This window comes from Heptranchias perlo, chromosome 23 (genome assembly GCF_035084215.1).
Source record: "Heptranchias perlo isolate sHepPer1 chromosome 23, sHepPer1.hap1, whole genome shotgun sequence".
NCBI classification, from domain to species: domain Eukaryota; kingdom Metazoa; phylum Chordata; class Chondrichthyes; order Hexanchiformes; family Hexanchidae; genus Heptranchias; species Heptranchias perlo.
Genome location: NC_090347.1, coordinates 24478577 through 24500710, shown reverse-complemented (window position 1 = coordinate 24500710; position 22134 = coordinate 24478577). Strand labels below are relative to the sequence as shown.

Below are 22134 nucleotides of genomic sequence, written 5' to 3'. Positions count from 1 at the left end.
CGTAATATCATTCAAGCACATTTTCAAACAAGTCAACTAATGTCAGTCTATATTGTCTCCAACGTCTGCTTGCTATTCAAATGATGGAAAATCTAATTATTTGTTGCCAGGGGCTTATGTTATATTTGGATATTTCATTTTGCTATGCAAATAATATTATAACTGGACAATTGTATCCTATTTGTAATCTAATGGTGTCATTATAGATTGTTCCTTGAGTTTACTTTGATTTCTCGTCAACTGCTTTCGATCGTCGAACAAAAGCCAATTGGACTAAAATATTAACAGATTGGTCATTTGTAAAATCTTAATAATCTGAAATGTGAAAAAGCCTTTTATTTATATTGATCTGAAAGTTTGCCAGAGGCTTTCTTTGTAGATGAGACAGCAGTCTCCATCATAGGTAATGATGTTGCAATAGTGTATAAGATCACACTAAAAAAAATCATGAATTCAGAAGTGCCATAATTCAAGTTTTGTGTAATGATGAATATTTCAAAGAGGCTGATCAGAGCTGTGTAAAGTAATTCTTCCCTCACCATATATTGCAGAGAGTGAAACAGGTAAGGCAGTGTGATTGTCTCATTGAAGAAATATTCCAAGCTTTGCCAAGAGGACTATTTCCAAAAGCCATTGGCCATGATTTATTTTATTTCCAGATATAAATACCAAAGACCCAAGATAAATTCTGAATACTATTTATATATAAACGATTTCAACTTCAGCTCATCTATATCTACCAGAGTACTATATTAATTCAATTCCAGATGTGGAGATTTATTCCTTCCTAATATTTAAGTAATAATGAAATAATAGCCATAGCTAAAAGTACATAAGAATTTAGCTGAAAAAAAAATTATTAATTACATATGTTGTAAAAGTGAAATGAGAACTGATCATTTTTAAATGGTACCGGGGTTTTATCTGTAAAAGCACAATTGAGTCATCATTACAAAAATTAACATCCATAAGAAGGATTTGCCCTCAAAATGCAGTACACATTGAATTCATAAGCGGTAGTAAAATTAGATCATACTTTTACATACTGTAGTTTAAACAGGTATGTTAAACATTGACATTAACTGACGCAAAAATACTTTTTTTTTAATAAAAAGAGAATTCAGAGTAAAGCAGTTGCCTAAATTTGAAGTCATTCTAAATACCAATTTATATTAAAAAATACTGGGAGTGCTGAAGTCAGTCTTCAGAATATGTTTCTTTTTTAAGTGTCATAAAATCTGACTGTGAAACCTAACCGTAATCTGATGTAACAGACAAGCAGCAAGTTTTGCAAACCATTTTGTAGCCTTTAAATTAAATTTTAACAAGTGAAACATGGACATAATGAGATAGCAACTTACCTTAATAAGAGCTGCCTTCTGTTCTGCTGCTGGCATTAGACAGTTTCTGGAAATAAAAATTATAGTAATTGAATTTTAAATTACACAGCTATCAGGGCACAATGAGGATCAGTCTGAATTTGTTTTCACTACAACATATGTGGGAAAAATAACACACCCAGCCTTAAGTCCAAATATCACTTATTTTGATCTGGGGAAGGAGTTTCACCATCAGGCTCTCTTTAAAAATCTGGCGAGCAAATAGCAAGTTGATTTTTTTTCTACTTTCTTTTTTCATATTTCAATTTAAACTGTTAGCTTATATTATCTTAAGCACTGGTTTGTAGGAGATGCTGAACATAGCACCGCAAAACAGCCAAATTAACAATGTTATTAACTCTGGATACTTCAGCAATTTTGTCACTTCAATTGTGCCTGTTAATTCAAGCTATGTATCTCCTCCAAACTAATAAGATAATCACTGACTATTCAAAAAAAATTACAGAAATTAAAAAAATACATCATGATGGTAATGCTGATCATAGTTTTTTGTTTTCAAATTTTGATAGAATACTGACAGCACTCTTTAAAGTAAAATGGAACATCTCAGTCTATTTTTCATGAGCTGCAAACAGAAGCACCTCACCTGCTTAGGATATCAAGGTGATCATCCCTCCATCTTCAACCTCTCTCTATTTTGTTTTTTTTTCCTCTGCTGCCCCATGTCCTTACGCCTCCCTCCTGTCCATATCTTCATCTGAACCTCAGATGTTCTTTATTCCTTCTTAGGGTTTGTTGGCTGGTTAAAGTTTGTGGTAAGTGAAAGACTTATTTTACTGAGTTCAAAGGGGTATACTGCACTGACTAAGCACTGACTAATAATTGCAGTTTAGTTAGAGAAATATTCTTTAATGCCACACACCGGAAAATATACCAAGAAATACAATAGCAAATTATTTTTGATGGCTTTTTCTAACAGTTGTTAGAAAGTCTCTCTCCTCTCAATGTCTTGCGTACATTCTTAAATCTTTTGAAAAATTGGTGAGTTTTGAGAAAAGTTCATTGGTGACACTATGAACTTGGAGATACTCTAGAAATTTACAGGAGCTGTTTATGTATAGTACTAGCATTGCACTTTATTAACAGAAATGGCCAAATAGTACAAAAATCATTTTAATAGTATCATTCCATAGGATATGGAGTATTCATGGTTTGAAAAGTGGGAACCTTCTGTATAAGGCTAGATGTCAATATGTAAATAGGGAGTACGCAAAGCAAGAAAGGACTGTATTTTGTTGTTTGCTTGACACCAGTTACTACAATAGTGACATTTTTTTTAGTTCAATATTTGGACACCTTAGCAGCCTTATAGAAATACATGTTGGTAATTTAAATGACATGATGTGATCAAAATACACCTAAAATCTATATTGTAAATAATTGACATTTACCAAACATTTCTTTAAGGGTTAAAAAAAAATCAAATCGCCTGAATGTAATCGCAGACAGAAAATTATTCGGCACAATTTTTTTTAAATTGAGATATCACAGTCAAGGATGAAGGCCCTTAGTGCAGGATACCACTAAGATTGAAAAGATTAAAAGAGAGGAGATAAATTAGGAAGTAGCGATTAGCTGATGCGAAGCTTGAATTTTAAAAGCCTGATATTTGTAGAAGGAAGAAAACACGGAGGAAGGTAAGGAGTTCTGAGGTTCTGAGAAAGGATGAGTTAGAATAGAAGACTGTGTGATATATTTTGTTTTGAACACTGACCAGGTAGGAAGGTGGAAGAGCATGTAGGATGGGGCATCTGAAGCTTAGAAAGAACAAGAGAAAAAAGATCAGAGGAGCACCCTAACCATAGCAGTATCAATAAAATAGGGAAAACCTAAAAGTCATATCAATTACCTACTATTTTTAATATAATCTTTAACAATAATCTACAGTAAGCATAATAGAGAACCATTCAAAACCTTTCTCAAGACATATGCAAAATAACATGTTAAGGATATAGAACGGCGATATAGAACAGTGTTTAAATAAAGTTAATGTGAGGCAGTTTCACAGTCTTTAAAAATAATCCCTCGTGATACAATTTCTTTTTTATCCCTTTTCTTTCCCTCCTCTCCTAAAGGCGCAGACCCTTGCTGGGATATAGTTTCATGGGTGCTGGCAGCAGACCAGTTATTCTGTTCTCATTTGATTTTCACAAATGTGTACTTTCCAGGAGAGGTCACTAGATAGTAATCAGGAGCAGGAACTAAGGTTAATTTTCCCTTCCTTAGCTTATGGGCACTGACACCAATGGTAGTGCTCCTACGATTACCTTAGCTGTGATCAATTAACTCAGCACAGACTAGGATTCTAAGCAGAATCTTAACATCTGTATGGCTCAGTGTTGTGCCATTTGGTGCCTTTATCAAATAGGCTAACAGGGGAATAAAGGGTATAATTTCTAACAGTTTAATAAATAGTAATTGGTTCTGGCTGGTTAATTTTATGTTTTCTGGCTGGTTATTAATATCAATGTCAACACCTCTCATTCTTAATACAGTGCGATTTTTAGATGTAATAACTACTCTTCAAACATGAAACTTAGTGGATCAAAGAGAAAATACTTCACAAATACAAAATATATTACTAAAAAACAACTATCTGCACAGAGAGGATCTAACGAACTAGCATGAAAATTGTGTGAATGACATAAATTTAGAACTTTTGCATTTGAAATCATTGGAGACTCATTAAGAGATCGTTTCACTTATAATGATGACCCAGATAGAGAAAGAAGAGCTCCACTGACTCATCAGAGCATCATGAGAGTTATCAAACCTTCCACTATATGCTCTTTTTATCAACTTCAGCAAAATTAAAGCAACATATCTCAGGAGGATGTTAGTAAATGTATGTATAAGAACTGTTAAAGGGGAATGAATCATACTTAATACCCAAAAGCTTATGCGGTGATATGTAATCCCTTGGGTACAGATGGATTAATTAGTGTCATGCTCATATTGTGAGCTGTTGGTTACTGAGAGATGAGCTTTAATTTTATAAATGGCAATGATCATACAACTAAGTAAATGTAGATGTTGGTGCAACCTGTATTCTCTAGTTATAAAACGTTCTGCAGTACACACAAAACACATTGAAAATTAAAAATCCCAATTGTACAGGATCTCTTTTCATTCAGTACACCTACCAAGTCAAAAGCCATTATACCAGGCATTTATAAAATTGACTCAAGAATACAATGTAAGAATCATACAAGTAGTGCTCATAAAACATGGAACAAAATACATTGAACAATGTGCATATTTGTATTAAGCAAATACTATTAGAAACAGTTGATAGGTTTATTGCATTGGCAGTACTTGCAAGCTGCTTCACTATGGATTTTCTGTCCTTGAATTTAAAAAGCTTTTTTTTTGACAGTTCAGTAGCCTCCAGGCAGCTCAAGGTGGAGTAGTGGTGGTGCAGTGCTGCCATTCTAAGCTTTAATGAAACTTCATAATAAATACAGACCCTTGAACCCAGTGCCAAGGGATTTGGATGGCTCTGTGTTATCATCTAGTGTAATGCATGCTAAGGTAAAGTGATGAGATTTGGCAAAAAGCACTGTGGAATGTCGACTGAATGGGAACAACCTAGGGTTATTAGAGTAGTTGACAGATCTTGGAATATTAGTTAACAGGTCACTAGCACTAGAGCCTAGTGTTTTGAGGTAGTAAAGAAAACAAGCAAAATGTTGGGATGTATAGCAAAGGGTATGACGTTTAAATTGAAAGTGAATGTTGCCTTCATATGGCTAGATCTGGAGTATTATCCTGTGTCCTGTTTTAGTCACCCCTTTTTCAAAAGACATTTCATGTTATTGGATAGAGTTATGGATGTAGTGGATGTATATGCAGGTATACAATGTATAACCACGTTGAATTTCTATTGACAAATGGACACTTACTTCATAGGATCTAAAAACAGCTGTGTGTGCTCGGCAAATCAGTGCACATCAAGTCCCGCCCACCACAGCTCCTACCCAAGTCCTATTACTGAGATGGAAGTGTTTACGCATGATTGCATACTGCAGGTGGAGATTTTTGCAAGATCGATCACTTCAGTGTTCAATCTCTTCAGCTTTGAAGGCATCATCAATAGGACTCAGGGAAAACTTGGGAGCAGCACTGCAGGAGACAAGACATTTTTAGGGTTAGCATACACTTGTCAACAGAAATTAAAAATAGATATACATTGTAGTGCGGTACCGGGTAGAAAACATAGTGCCAGCATTGACTGTGGTTGGGGGGAGGAAAGAAACAGTACTAGGAGGGGTGGATATACTGCCAGCGTACACTGGAGGGAAACAGAGTGGCAGCATAGAATGGGACATAGTACCAGCACAGAATGAGTGGGGTGGTGGAAACAGAGTGCTAGTGTCAATGAAGGAGGAGAACAAAGTTCTAGCATAAGGTTGGCAGAAGAAACAGAGGGGGGGGGGATTTTAGCCCACTTGGCAGAAACCAAGTGGGGGAGCAGTTAAAATGGATCGGAGCATTAGAGTACTTGAATCTGTAGGTGACAATGGCATGTTTAAGGTGTCAGCGTTGGAGGTGGGGATGGAAGCAGTAAGTATTGCAGAGGTGGCAGTAAAGAGTCTTGACGATGAGTAGGACATGGGCTCAAACATGAAAAATTGAAAACTTGAAAAAAGTACCAGAGTGTGTCTGACTTCTATTGATCTGTACCCAAGCATGAGTCAATGTGTTCAAGAGAGAAAATTGGAGGGAAAAAGTCCTGACAATGTGCTTCTAAAATCACCTGAAAGGTTTGACTCATCAGATTCTAACGTTTTTATTTATAGTTGTGAAAATGGAAACAGATAATCTTATTGTAAATTAAAATGGCAATGTGTGACATGAGTTGAGCCAACTGTACGACGCGTCCAGTTTGATTCACAGCACATAAATATATTGCATCAACAGTAAGAATGTTAGACAAACTTAAGTGATTGTTTAGATTTTGTTTTTGAACATGTTAAGGGCTTAATTGTTACACAACCATTCAATCATGGATAAATACAGCACTTAAGCCAAGTGAACTGACTGCTAAGGGCATTATAGGGAAGGTCTGCTTTTGTACAAGTTGAGCTCTGGTGATGTGAATAGATCCCAAGCCTAAACTAGAACTAGGGTCAGTAGTTTGACAGTTGTCATTGGAGTGCTGACACCATTTGGTTGCAGGATAGACTGAAGGCTGGATTTGCTGTGCGTCAACTAATCAGAAATGCCAACATAGAAGGAAATTGAGTTGGACACTGGTCTTTCACCTCTAGGGTCTGGGGTCAAATCAAGCTCAAACAGATAAGATGAAAATCTCTTCTGTCTGCTGACTGTATGAGTTTGGACAGTCTCAAACCGGTTTCTTTTGCACGTGGATCTACAGCACAAAATTATTCCTAATGTGGCAATCATTGGCAAGCGTACTCAGGGGACTACAGGATAGCTGGTGAGGAAAATAGAAATTGTCACACTGGAGCAGCAGGTGGTCTTCTATAGCTGGGGGCTGAGACACGTTAAAGTAGATTTTCAACTTGCTGCCCAGGTGTAAAACCAACATTGCGGATCAGCCACCAGTTATCGAACCTGTTCGATTTTCATTTCTATTGATTTCCACAAGAATGAAAATTAGGCAGGTTCTATAATGGGCGGGCAATCCATTCCGCCTGCTTTACGTTCGGGTTGAAAATCTACCTCGTTGTTGAGACAGAGTAGAGGCAGCATTGCTCTGCAACACTATACCAGACCTGGGGAGTTTTGCTGCTAACATTAAGGTGCCTGAAATAGGAAGGGTTCCATTGCCAGCAATAACATCCCTCATTTTGATGAGGACAAATAAAAGTCATCCCATTATGCATGTGCCAGTGCTAGCTCCAAAATCGGAGCTATTTGTTCTAATCCTATTTCCCTGCTCTTTTCCCATCATGCCCTTTAATATTTTCTTCAAGTGCCTATCTAATTCCCTTTTAAATCCCGTGATTGACTCGATTTCAATAGCCACTCTTGGTAATACATTTCATTTTATAATAATCCTGTGAAAATACTCCTAATTCCTTATGCTTCTAGTTATTCTAAATTTATGCCCACCCTGTTGTTCTAATGTCTTGAATGATTTAAAATGAATTTTCTGCAGCTTACATATGTGAGAAGAGTGATTTTTCAGGCTTGTACATAGTGTGCTGAGTCAGGTATAGGCTCATTTTTGCAGGAAATTATGAGGTAAGTGGTTTACTTTTACTTTTCATTGTGAACACGTTGCTATGGTCTTTGAACCAGAGTGGTCCCTGAAAGGTGGAGCAGTACGACTGAGTAGTGGGTCCCCACTACTCTATTTTTCTGCTTAAAAACATTTTAAAAAAGACACCATCTTCAAAATGGATTCTGTTACTGCCTGCTTTCCAATTGGTTTCTGTTCTCTTGTTCAAAAAGTATATTGGAAAGTAGCCAAACAAACCAACAGTACTGCTGAAAGTAGTTCCTGATGGTACCACACCTGATAAAATGACACTGCTCTGAGTAAGTTATCGATTATAATTATATATGGGCAGGTAAGTCATTTTTATGCCAGCTAAACAGTTCAGAGAACTACAATATTGGATGCTGTGAAATAAAGACAAAAGAATTCTGGAAATACTGAGCAGGGCCATGGGGCATCATTTTAGTACCCGCTATCGGGTGCGTTCCTGGCAGGGGGGGGCCCCCCGAAAATCGGGGAATCCTGGAGCGGGTCCGGAGCCCGGCTCCAGCCCGCCCACTTCCGGGTTCCCCAAAGACACGCCGACGCGCGCGCGCAGCCCCCGCATGTGGGAATCCCGCAGGCAATTAAAGCCAGCGGGATGCCACTTAAAAGTATTTACTGAGGTATTTCAGGTCATTAACTGACCTGATTAAGTGAATATGTGAGGAGGGGTGGGATTTTATAGACAACTGGGACTGTTTCCTACACTGGGGGAAACACTCCCAGTAGAAATGGACGTGTTGCAGCTGTCAGCTTGTGGCAGCTGCAAAGGTCCAGTTGACGGGTTGGGGGGGGGGAAAAAAAAAAAAGAGACCCTCACTCATTGCAGGAGGTCACCACTGTCCTCAACAACTTCTCCTCCGCATCCTTCCAGGGTGCCACCGGGGACATCGCCACAAAAGAGCCCTGCAAATACACCTACACCACTCTGCAGTAACACAATGGGTGTCATCAGTTGTGGGTCTTCATGGTGATCCTCTGGAAAGGACATTATTGCACAAACCAGAAAAGATTCGAAAAGACGTGACAGTAATGGTGCCAATATAATATGTAATGTGAGTTGGTCAGAAATTTAATATAAGTAAAAACCATGACAAACCCTCAAACACCCTTGTGCATCCCCTTCATGTTCACGACACGTTTGCCTTACGCTGCCTACTGCACATATGTGATGCATGCCCTGTGGCTGCAGCACAGGTAGTGGCAGGTTGAGTGAGGCTGACCGTGAAAGAGATGCATGAGAGGGTGAGTATGAGATAGAGCCATGAGATTGTATGAGGAATTGGGTTGAGTGGTAGTGGCGGGTTGAGTACTGGCGAGGTGAGTAAGTGCAGGTAAGATGAGGATGAGGTTTGAGTGGGTGTGAGGGGTGATGTGACAGAGTAGTGTTGGCAATGAAAAAGGAGATGTGGGGTGGGGGCGGTGATGTGGCAGATGGAGCGTAGGGGAATGAGTAAGTGTACTCACTTTGGCTGACCTACTTAGGTCATTGGAGCGCCTCCTGCACTGTATGCAGGTGGGCGATATGTTGGTGGTGCAGGTGCCCTCCTCTGCCACCTCGAGCCAGGCCTTCCTGGTGGCAAAGGCAGGCCGCTTCCTCCCGCCCGACAGGGGGAAGATCTCTGTCCTCCCTCTCCTCCTCACCCCATCTAATGATACCTGGAGTGAGGCATCATGAAACTGGGAGCAGCCTTCCCCCTGGGCTGCTCCATGCTGTAATTTTTTCTATTTCTTGCAGCATCAGTCAGTGGAGGACTGCCCCTTTAAATAGAGCTCCTCCAGCTGACAGACCTTAATGCGCATGCGCAGTCCGCCCGACACGCAGATCAGCAGTGGGGAACCCGGAAGACCAGGTAAGTGGATCCAATTAGGCTGCGATCGCGCGGGGGGCAGACGGATTTCGCCGGGCGGGTTACCCACGCATCCAATAGCCCCCCCGCCGCGAACCCGCAGCCCTGCTAACATCGAGCCCATTAGCTACTGAAAAGAAAAATAATAGGTTAACACTTTGGGTAGATACACGTTGAAGAGCCTGTACCAGAAGCTTTAATTTATCTTTTCTCTCTTCAAATGGTGACAGACCTGCAGTGTATTTCTACCATTTTCTGTTTTTATTTTGGATATTCAACATTTGTAGTGTTTTTCAAAGTTCCATATTAGATGCTGGATGTTTTTCCAATTCCTGGTACAAAACGTGCTTGTGACTTTTCGACCTACTTTGGATTAAGATTTCCTTCAACATGCTTAAGGACATATTTACATACCAGGTACAGTAGCATAGTGGCTATGTTACTGGACTAATGATCCAGAGTCATGAGTTCAAACCCCACCATGGCAGCTGGGGAATTTAAATTCAATTAATTAAATAGAATCTAGAATTAAAAAACTAGTATCAGTAATGGTGGCCATGAAACTGTCGTAAAAACCCATCTGGTTTACCAATGTCCTTTAGGGAAGGAAACCTGCCGTCCTTACCCGGTCTGGCCTATATGTGACTCCAGACCCACAGCAATGTGATTGATTCTTAATTGCTCTCTGAGATTGTACTCAGTTGTACAATCTCGCTAAAAAAAGTCATACAAAGAATAAAACCAGACGGACTACCCGGCATCGGACCACTGGGCACCGGACATGACAAAGGCAAACCAAGCCCAGTTGACCCTGCAAAGTCCTCCTCACCAACATCTGGGGACTTTTGCCAAAATTGGGAGAGCTGTCCCACAGACTAGTCAAGCAACAGCCTGACACAGCCATACTCACAGAATCATACCTTTCAGCCAACGTGCCAGACTCATCCATCACCATTCCTGGGTATGTCCTGTCCCACCGGCAGGACATAGCCACCGGAGGTGGCAGTACAGTAATACACAGTCAGGAGGGAGTGGCCCTGGGAGTCCTCAACATTGACTCCAGACCCCATGAAATCTCATGGCATCAGGTCAAACATGGGCAAGGAAACCTCCTGCTGATTACCACCTACCACCCTCCCTCAGCTGATGAATCAGTCCTCCTCCATGTTGAACATCACTTGGAGGAAGCAGAGGGTAGCAAGGACACAGATGTGCTCTGGGTGGGGGACTTAAATGTCCATCACCAAGAGTGGCTCGGTAGCACCACTACTGACCGAGCTCTGAAGGACAGAGCTGCCAGACTGGGCCTGCGGCAGGTGGTGAGCGAACCAACACGAGGGAAAAACCTACTTGACCTCATTCTCACCAATCTACCTGTCGCAGATGCATCTGTCCATGACAGCATTGATAGGAGTGACCACTGCACAGTCCTTGTGAAGACGAAGTCCCGTCTTCGCTCTGAGGGCACCATCCAACGTGTTGGGTGGCACTACCACCGTGCTAAATGGGATAGATTCAGAACAGATCTAGCAGCTCAAAATTGGGCATCCATGAGGCGCTGTGGGCCATCACCAGCAGCAGAATTGTATTCCAGCACAATCTGTAACCTCATGGCCTGGAATATTCCTCACTCTACCATTACCAACAAGTCAGGGGATCAACCCTGGTTCAATGAGGAGTGTAGAAGAGCATGCCAGGAGCAGCACCAGGCGTACCTAAAAATGAGGTGCCAACCTGGTGAAGCTACAACTCAGGACTACATGCATGCTAAACAGTGGAAGCAACATGCTATAGACAGAGCTAAGTGATTCCACAACCAACGGATCAGATCAAAGCTCTGCAGTCCTGCCACAACCGGTCGTGAATGGTGGTGGACAATTAAACAACTAACGGGAGGAGGAAGCGGCTCTGTAAACATCCCCATCCTCAACGATGGTGGAGTCCAGCACGTGAGTGCAAAAGACAAGGCTGAATGGTTTGCAACGATCTTCAGCCAGAAGTGCCAAGTGGATAATCCATCTCGGCCTCCTCCCGATATCCCCACCATCACAGAAGCTAGTCTTCAGCCAATTCGATTCACTCCACGTGATATCAAGAAACGGCTGAGTGCACTGGATACAGCAAAGGCTATGGGCCCCGACAACATCCCAACTGTAGTGCTGAAGACTTGTGCCCCAGAACTAGCCACGCCGTTAGCTAAACTGTTCCAGTACAGCTGCAACACTGGCATCTACCCGACAATGTGGAAAATTGCCCAGGTATGTCCTGTCCACAAAAAGCAGGACAAATCCAATCCGGCCAATTACAGCCCCATCAGTCTATCTCAATCATCAGCAAAGTGACGGAAGATGTCGTTGACAGTGCTATCAAGCGGCACTTACTCACCAATAACCTGCTCACCAAAGCTCAGTTTGGGTTCCGCCAGGACCACTCAGCTCCAGACCTCATTACAGCCTTGGTCCAAACATGGACAAAAGAGCTGAATTCCAGAGGTGAGGTGAGAGTCACAGCCCTTGATATCAAGGCAGCATTTGACCGAATGTGGCACCAAGGAGCCCTAGTGAAATTGAAGTCAATGGGAATCAGAGGGAAAACTCTCCAGTGGCTGGAGTCATACAGAGCACAAAAGGAAATGGTAGTGGTTGTTGGAGGCCAATCATCTCAGCCCCAGGACATTGTTGCAGGAGTTCCTCAGGGCAGTGTCCTAGGCCCAACCATCTTCAGCTGCTTCATCAATGACCTTCCCTCCATCATAAGGTCAGAAATGGGGATGTTCGTTGATTATTGCACAGTGTTCAGTTCCATTCGCAACCCCTCAGATAATGAAGCAGTCCGTGCCCACATGCAGCAAGACCAGGACAACATACAGGCTTGGGCTGATTAAGTGGCAAGTAACATTCACGCCAGACAAGTGCCAGGCAATGACCAGCTCCAACAAGAGAGAGTCTAACTACCTCCCCTTGACATTCAACGGTATTACCATCGCTGAATCCCCCACGATCAACATCCTGGGGGTCACCAGTGACCAAAAACTTAACTGGACCAGCCATATAAATACCGTGGCTACAAGAGCAGGTCAGATGCTGGGTATTCTGCAGCCGGTGACTCACCTCCTGACTCCCCAAAGCCTTTCCACCATCTACAAGGCACAAGTCAGGAGTGTGATGGAATACTCTCCACTTGCCTGGATGAGTGCAGCTCCAACAACACTCAGGAAGCTCGACACCATCCAGGAAAAAGCAGCCCACTTGATTGGCACCCTATCCACCACCCTAAACATTCACTCCCTTCACCACCGGCGCACAGTGTCTGTAGTGTGTACCATCCACAGGATGCACTGCAGCAACTCGCCAAGGCTTCTTCGACAGCACCTCCCAAACCTGCGACCTCTACCAGCTAGAAGGACAAGGGCAGCAGGCACATGGGAACAACACCACCTGCACGTTCCCCTCCAAGTCATACACCATCTCGACTTGGAAATATATAGTCGTTCCTTCATTGTCGCTGCGTCAAAATCCTGGAACTCCCTACTTAACAGCATTGTGGGAGCACCTTCACCACACGGACTGCAGCGGTTCAAGGCCCCGGCTCACCACCACCTTCTCAAGGGCAATTAGGGATGGCCAATAAATGCTGGCCTTGCCAGCGACGCCCACATCCCCTGAACGAATAAAAAAAAGTTGGTGACACAGCAAAGAAGACAAGGGCCAGCTTCATCGCTTGGTTGATATCGCAGATCCTTGCACAAGTCAAGCCCAGGCAAACTACACAAAATTTCAATTTCTGTTAAGTGTGATATTGCTTTAATAATAAACACTATTCTAATCTAAATGACTGCTCTCAATCCAGATATTTTGGAAACTTTAATTTGTGTTTTTTTAAAATAAAATGTTAGGATTAGGCACTGTGCTATTTCAATGGCAGTTTTGAAATAAATGAAGTTCAGTTATATAATTAGAAATTTAATGATTCAATGGATTAATTTGACACTGATGAACTGTGATTTTAGCAATTAAATTAACGTGGCCCAACGGATGATGTGCTTTAAATACAATGAGATGTAAATTTATTGTGCTCAGGTAAATGTGATCAAATTGGAAGGTCATAATGATCTGCATCTGAATGAAAATCTGCCACGCGACATTGCTCAGACATGTGACACTTCAAGACTTATTATTGTACCACAATCGATTAGGTTGCAAAGATAATTAAATACAACACAAACTAAATTAAATTTTCCACTTTCCCATCTGTTTAGTTGTTAGATCATTCAGTATGTTGGCAGTATATTGTCTCACCAATCTATATTCTGTTTGTTATCACACAGTATGACCCTCTATTATCCACACTACGTTGAACAAACTCAAGCCTGATCTCCCAGGTCCTGTATATTTACTATGATAAATTGAAAGCAGAGTTCCAGCCACCAAAATTCTTAATTCTTTAAATTGACTGTTTCTGTGTTTTATGGTAATCACCCAAAAACATATCTTTTTCAGATGCTGACAAACCTGCTGTTTATTTCTGCCATTTTCTGTCAAATTACTGATCTATTGTATGTGAAAAAACAATCTCAACAGAATGAGAGGCAGAAAACATTAACTGTCTTTACTACACTAGTTTCAGTTTGGCTTTGCTCATAGCAAGTGGTTTATGGTATTTATAATTATATGTATAAATGTTCCTTGTGTAACTTTATCTAGATGGTATTTAAATGTTGGCACTTGGATCACAGCAGATACTACTACTGCAGTAACCAGAATGACTCTCAAGAACAGTCATGAACATAACATAAATCATTTAAAAACAAATTTTCAGTTAAGCTTATTCTACCCAATCTCTAAACTCTTATTTAGACTGTTTCAGTCTCTTGTCTCTTATTTAATGGCCTCATTCCTGCAGGTCCCTTTTTTGTTGCTTCAGGTGTCAGTTTGGCTCAGTTGCAGCATTCTCACACAAGAGGCCAACAAACTAATGTATTCGCTGAAGCTGAGCTGAAAGAAATTTTCCAAAGCCTGGTCCTCTATTTCTGCCAAAGGTTGGCCAGCATGTCAGCAACGCTCCCCATATAACTTAAACACCACACAAGTGGGCGCACCTCATCCACCCAAATATGTACAGTAATTCATAAAGCCATGGCGGCAGAACCAAAAAACAACAATGAACTCAAAAAGAAAGCAGAGCAGTACACTCTTGTTAAAACAAACAGTGGCCTACAAATTCCAAAGTGCCCCAACCACTTTACAGGCCTACAACGGGCGCTTATAAGTCCAATATGGAGGGCAGCATGCGCCCACTCATTTCGCACTGGAAGTGCCCCAAGCACCATACTGGTAAAGGCTCCTCTGTAAAGGCTTCCAGGTCCCGTGCCTGAAACAGGCGTTAGGCCCCGATTTGCAAAATTCGTGTGCGACTGACCACAGCACGCGCTGTTGTCAGTCAGTTTTATCAGGCGCTTGGCAGCCAAACCAGCTGGAGACTGCCTCGGAAAGGTACGTTTTAATCTTTTTTTAAAAACTTACCTTATGGTGGAGTTAGGAGAAGCAGGAGTGGTCCTCCCGGCTCCACATTACACTTGTGGGCAGTTGTCAGCCACCGCTCCAGATTGCCTCCTCCTTCCCGGACTCTACTTCTGACCCCCCCCACGCCGGAGTCAGAAGTGGCCGCTCGTGGTGCCCCACCCACCCTGAGACCGGCGAGCTGCACCTTGGGCTGTGTCCGCTGGCCGGTGATAAACGAATGAGGCCGGCACACCAATTTCCCGTGATCTTGGCACCGGACTCATTAGTCACACGCAGCGAGCGTAACGCCGGGTTTCGCGCCGATTCACGCGCGATCCAATTACTGGGCATCTGAGTCCCAAGGAAAAACTAAAGTAATGTTTGAAATTCAGAGTTTGAAGATTCCCTCACTTTTCTGTAGAATGTATGTTAATTGAAACACAAATTATAGCATTGTACTAATAGTAACATGTCCTAACTGATAATTAACTTTTTGAAATTGAATTTATGAGCAACATAAAATTGTGGTTGTAGAATATAATTGTGTGGTGTCATGATATACATCATATTATAGTACCTGTAACATTTAGAAAATAATGGCATATATCCCAGTAGAATAACCCAATTAACAGATTACTCATAAAAGATGCAGCAATTTTCATTGTGTGTGAATTCTTCCTCTACCTGCCATTGGTACGGGTGATAGACAATCTCATTACAGAAAACGTATTGGCCAGATCTCCATATTATCTTATATTTCTGCATGCCTTATATAGTGCACCCATCCGCTTTCTTCTAGAAGACAACTGCTTCTTTTAAAGCACGGGACTACTACTTCAATCCAGATTAAAATTCATGGGACAAAAGCTTCCTCCAAAAAATGACTACCAAATCTTTAGTGAGTAATCTATCTTTATTCTTCGTTAGGTCACCTTCATATCCTGAGACACGTGCTTCTAAAGTAACTGGGGGAGGGGAAACAGAAGGAAGGAAAAACAATAACCTGTACTTTGTGGTCGAAGCCACAGCAGCCTTGAGATATGTATAAATTCAGAGAGTAGTATCAATAGCATGTTTGAGACATACGTGTAGCTGCTTTGCCTCTAAGGTTATAGAATCATAGAAGTTTACAACATGGAAACAGGCCCTTCGGCCCAACATGTCCATGTCGCCCAGTTTATACCACTAAGCTAGTCCCAGTTGCCTGCACTTGGCCCAATGTTGCATGTTGAAAATTCGACATATTGTGATGATTGGTCTTTTTGAATGTTTTTGGCTTACATCAGGAGGTTCTTACCTTCCTCGTTAATAATAGTGAACCCATGGCTGTCCTCAGCTTTAATAAGGACATAGCAAGTAGCCCCATAAAAAGTTGACTGGATCATTTGATGTTTTTAATCTTGTCTAAAAAACAGCACCACTGATGCACATCAGCGCAACGTACCCTAGGGTCAATTCTGAAATTTGTGGGATAAGATGGGATAATGATCCACCCAACCATAGGTGACAATTTAGGCTGAAATTTAAGTCAGATAAGCAGAGATAAAGATCTCAAGAATGATTGTTGATCAAGTCAGAAGTATCGTATCACAAGAGTCCACATGCTCAAGAGATGTAGTGAACATGTGTAAAACGAGAGTTTAACATTATGCCTAAATCTTTAGATGTACAATTCTAAAGGAGGTGCAGGAAGAGAGAGCACTGGGGGTATATGTGTATAAATCGTTGAAGGTGGTAGGGCAGGTTGAGAAAGCGGTTAAAAACAAATACAGGATCCTGGGCTTTATAAATAGGGGCATAAGAGTACAAAAGCAAGGAAGTTATGATGAACCTTTATAAAACACTGGTTCGGCCACAACTGGAGTATTGTGTCCAATTCTGGGTACAGCACTTCAGGAAGGATCTGAAGGCCTTAGAAAGGGTGCAGAAAAGATGGTTCCAGGGATGAGGGACTTCAGTTACATGGCTAGACTGGAGAAGCTGGAGTTGTTCTCTCAACCTTCTCTGCTCTAAGAAGATTTGATGTGGAGATGCCGGTGATGGACTGGGGTTGACAATTGTAAACAATTTTACAACACCAAGTTATAGTCCAACAATTTTATTTTTAATCCCACAAGCTTTCGGGGGCTTTCCCCTTCCTCAGGCGGTGTGGAAATGACATTTTCGAATCCTTCGCATTTTAAGATCACAAAACAATGCCTGGTGATTACTGCCCGTTGCCAAGGCAATCACAGTGAGCAGACAGAAAGGTGTCACCTAAAGAGGCCACCGAATATACAAACCCCCAAAAAAAAGAGAGAGAGAGAGATAAGGAAGACAGTCAATGACCCGTTATATTAAAAACAGATAACATTTGTTCGCTGGTGGGGTTACGTGTAGTGTGACATGAACCCAAGATCCCGATTGAGGCCGTCCTCATGGGTGCGGAACTTGGCTATCAATTTCTGCTCGACGATTTTGCGTTGTCGTGTGTCTCCAAGGCCGCCTTGGAGTATGCTTACCCGAAGGTCGGTGGCTGAATGTCCATGACTGCTGAAGTGTTCCCCGACAGGGAGAGAACCCTCCTGTTTGGCGATTGTTGCGCGGTGTCTGTTCATCCGTTGTCGCAGCGTCTGCATGGTCTCGCCAATGTACCATGCTCTGGGGCATCCTTTCCTGCAACGTATGAGGTAGACAACGTTGGCCGAGTCACAGGAATATGAACCGTGCACCTGGTGGGTGGTGTCCTCTCGTGTGATGGTGGTATCTGTAACGATGATCTGGCATGTCTTGCAGAGGTTACCGTGGCAGGGTTGTGTGGTGTCGTGGACGCTGTTCTCCTGAAGGCTGGGTAATTTGCTGCGAACGATGGTTTGTTTGAGGTTGGGTGGCTGTTTAAAGGCGAGTAGTGGAGGTGTGGGGATGGCCATAGCGAGGTGTTCGTCATCATTGATGACATGTTGAAGGCTGCGGAGAACATGGCGTAGTTTCTCCGCTCCAGGGAAGTACTGGACGACGAAGGGTACTCTGTTGGTTGCATCCCGTGTTAGTCTTCTGAGGAGGTCTACGCGATTTTTCACTGTGGCCCGTCGGAACTGTCGATCGATGAGTCGAGCATCATATCCCGTTCTTACTAGGGCGTCTTTCAGCGTCTGTAGGTGTCCATCGCGTTCCTCCTCGTCTGAGCAGACCCTTAATATTCGCAGGGCCTGTCCATAGGGGATGGCCTCTTTGACGTGGTTAGGGTGGAAGCTGGAAAAGTGGAGCATTGTGAGATTGTCCGTGGGCTTGCGGTAGAGTGAGGTGCTGAGGTGCCCGTCTTTGATGGAGATTCGTGTGTCCAAGAAAGAAACTGATTCTGAGGAGTAGTCCATGGTGAGCTTGATGGTGGGATGGAACTTGTTGATGTTATCGTGTAGTCTCTTTAGTCATTCCTCACCGTGGGTCCATAGAAACAAAATGTCGTCAACGTCTCGGCACTCTACACCAGTATCCCCCACGATGACGGCATCGCTGCGACAGCATCAATACTCAACACCAACAACAGCCAATCTCCAGACGCCATCCTACAACTCATCCGCTTCATCCTGGATCACAATGTCTTCACCTTCAATAACCAGTTCTTTACCCAAACACACGGAACAGCCATGGGGACCAAATTCGCACCCCAACACGCCAACATTTTCATGCACAAGTTCGAGCAGGACTTCTTCACTGCACAGGACCTCCAACCAACACTATACACCAGATACATCGACGACATTTTCTTTCTATGGACCCACGGTGAGGAATCACTAAAGAGACTACACGATAACATCAACAAGTTCCATCCCACCATCAAGCTCACCATGGACTACTCCTCAGAATCAGTTTCTTTCTTGGACACACGAATCTCCATCAAAGACGGGCACCTCAGCACCTCACTCTACCGCAAGCCCACGGACAATCTCACAATGCTCCACTTTTCCAGCTTCCACCCTAACCACGTCAAAGAGGCCATCCCCTATGGACAGGCCCTGCGAATACACAGGGTCTGCTCAGACGAGGAGGAACGCGATGGACACCTACAGACGCTGAAAGACGCCCTAGTAAGAACGGGATATGACGCTCGACTCATCGATCGACAGTTCCGACGGCCACAGCGAAAAATCGCGTAGACCTCCTCAGAAGACTAACACGGAACGCAACCAACAGAGTACCCTTCGTCGTCCAGTACTTCCCCGGAGCGGAGAAACTACGCCATGTTCTCCGCAGCCTTCAACATGTCATCAATGATGACGAACACCTCGCTATGGCCATCCCCACACCTCCACTACTCGCCTTTAAACAGCCACCCAACCTCAAACAAACCATCGTTCGCAGCAAATTACCCAGCTTTCAGGAGAACAGCGTCCACGACACCACACAACCCTGCCACGGTAACCTCTGCAAGACATGCCAGATCATCGACACAGATACCACCATCACACGAGAGGACACCACCCACCAGGTGCACGGTTCATACTCCTGTGACTCGGCCAACGTTGTCTACCTCATACGTTGCAGGAAAGGATGCCCCAGAGCATGGTACATTGGCGAGACCATGCAGACGCTGCGACAACGGATGAACGGACACCGCGCAACAATCGCCAAACAGGAGGGTTCTCTCCCTGTCGGGGAACACTTCAGCAGTCATGGACATTCAGCCACCGACCTTCGGGTAAGCATACTCCAAGGCGGCCTTGGAGACACACAACGCAAAATCGTCGAGCAGAAATTGATAGCCAAGTTCCGCACCCATGAGGACGGCCTCAACCGGGATCTTGGGTTCATGTCACACTACACGTAACCCCACCAGCGAACAAATGTTATCTGTTTTTAATATAACGGGTCATTGACTGTCTTCCTTATCTCTCTCTTTTTTTGGGGGGTTTGTATATTCAGTGGCCTTTTTAGGTGACACCTTTCTGTCTGCTCACTGTGATTGCCTTGGCAACGGGCAGTAATCACCAGGCATTGTTTTGTGATCTTAAAATGCGAAGGATTCGAAAATGTCATTTCCACACCGCCTGAGGAAGGGGAAAGCCCCCGAAAGCTTGTGGGATTAAAAATAAAATTGTTGGACTATAACTTGGTGTTGTAAAATTGTTTACAACTAAGAAGATTTGATAGAGGTGTTCAAAATCATGAGGGTCTAGAGTAGGTAGAAACTGTACCCATTTGTGGAAGGATCAAGAACCAGAGGACACAGATTTATGGTGATTGGCAAAAGAACCAAAGGCGACATAAAGAAAAACTTTTTTACACAGCAAGTGGTTATGATCTGGAATGCACTGCCTGAAAGGGTGGTGAAGGCAGATTCAATCATGGTTTTCAAAAAGGAATTGGTTAAGTACTTGAAGGGAAAAAATCTGCAGGACTATGGGGAAAGGGCAGGGGAGTGGGACAAGCTGGATTGCTCTTGCAGAGAACCGGCATGGGCTCGACAGCCTGAATGGCCTCCTTCTGTGCTGTAACCATTCTATGAGTCTATGTATCTGCTGCTAAGTGCTAGATTGGCTAAACCCTTAGCACTCTTACCTGAATCAACATTATTCCTTAATTATAAAAGGAAGTGAATTTCCGCAGAGCTTCTCCCATTCATCTGTCGTAACTTCAGCGGAAGATCTGTGAACCCTGGAAAAACACTGGAAATACCATTTTTCCGGGGTTTCCGTGACTCTTCTTCCAAAGTCTTGGCGGATGAGCAGAACCCCCACAGAAATTAAATCCATAATCCAGGCTGACACATCAGTACAGGGCAAGTGTTGCATTGTCAAAACTGCCTTCTTTCAGATAGGACGTTTAACAGTCTACCTGTTCGACTGAATGCAAGAGTTCTCCTAGTGTCCTGGTCCACATGCTGCCTCAAACACCACCAGCAAAAACAGATTATCTGGTCATTTTTTTTAACCTTGCTGTGTGCAAATTGGCTGCTTTATTTGCCTACAAAACAGTGCCTACACTTCAAAAAGTAATTAATTGGCTGTGAAATACTTCGACATATCCTGAGAATGTGAAAATTGCTATAAAAGGCATATTTTCTTTCTGTATTTCTTCAATAAACAAAACAGTACTTCTTGAAACTGGAGAACAGGAAGGAGAGATAGCATGTGTAAGAACTTTTGACTATCAAGACATTCTGTCTCAGGCCCTGGAGGCATGCTAGGATACCACTTAGTCAGCAGGCTTCTTTCACTTACTGTGATACAAAGCCGTGTAACAAGTTTCCTGAATACAATGATCGTCTCAATTAGATAAAGACCATGATTCATCCTAGTTTGACAAAAGATGTTTTGCCTGCCAAACCTGTGGGCAAGGCAAGCCTGAAGCTGTAAGCCTGTGTGAACACTGCCCATCCATGTCACTGTTTGTGCTTTACCAAGATGAGCTTGAAACATAATTTTCAAACTTAGAAATCTGAATAAAGCCTTGACTTCGCCTCAGCCCAGTGTGCTTCTGCCGCACAACACACTGCTACTGTTATCCCATTTGCCTCGACAAATTTGACAACTGAGATATTTTTCCTGATGTCTATCTAGGAGAATAATTTTGCCAGTTTTTTTTACAAGTCTGAATCAGGACTTTTCTACCAAATTTCAGCTATCTCGGTTGATAATTCCATTCATTTCTCCTAAAGATACAATATGAAAGGTTCCTCTATCCTGCGAAGAAATATAGCACCATCTGGTGGGCAATCCTTACGACTCTTCCGATGTGACCATCTCAAAGAAATACAACTTTACCTCTATCCGTTTAAACTTACAGCAAAGAATGTTGATGTTCATGTTAAAGGCAGCATTATCACTTCATTAGGGATTTTCAGACAGACTGAGTGTATTTAACAATCTCCTCTAGGATCTCTTCTTGCCAATCACCACGTTGGCAACAGCTGTAGCCAAATTGCATTGCAGCAGAACATACCTGTTGTCGCATAAATTTTTTCAATACAGTTTGATTTAAAGATGTGCCTTGGACACATGTTTTTAATAAAACAATAAAAAAAAATTGAAGTAACTGGAAACACACTAAGTTATTGCATACCCCATTTAGAAACATTTAAGTTCCTTTAATGAAAATTTAGGGTTGTACAAGAACCCAACTTTAAAACTAGACAAATAAAATTGTAAAGCAAAGTAAGACTAACATTCGCA

The 22134-nt window shown here is 42.6% G+C and overlaps 1 long non-coding RNA gene across 2 annotated transcripts in view; it reads right to left on the bottom strand.

Moving 5' to 3' along the window:
- Positions 1-15239, bottom strand: part of LOC137341395 (uncharacterized) — a 118541-nt gene extending 103302 nt beyond the window's left edge. For both annotated transcript variants that reach the window (XR_010967024.1, XR_010967025.1), the window contains exons 1-2: positions 15005-15239; positions 1362-1407 (exon numbers count right to left, since the gene is read on the bottom strand). This is a non-coding gene — a long non-coding RNA (uncharacterized lncRNA). The remainder of the gene's footprint in view (positions 1-1361; positions 1408-15004) is intronic.
- Positions 15240-22134: the final 6895 nt, after the last annotated feature.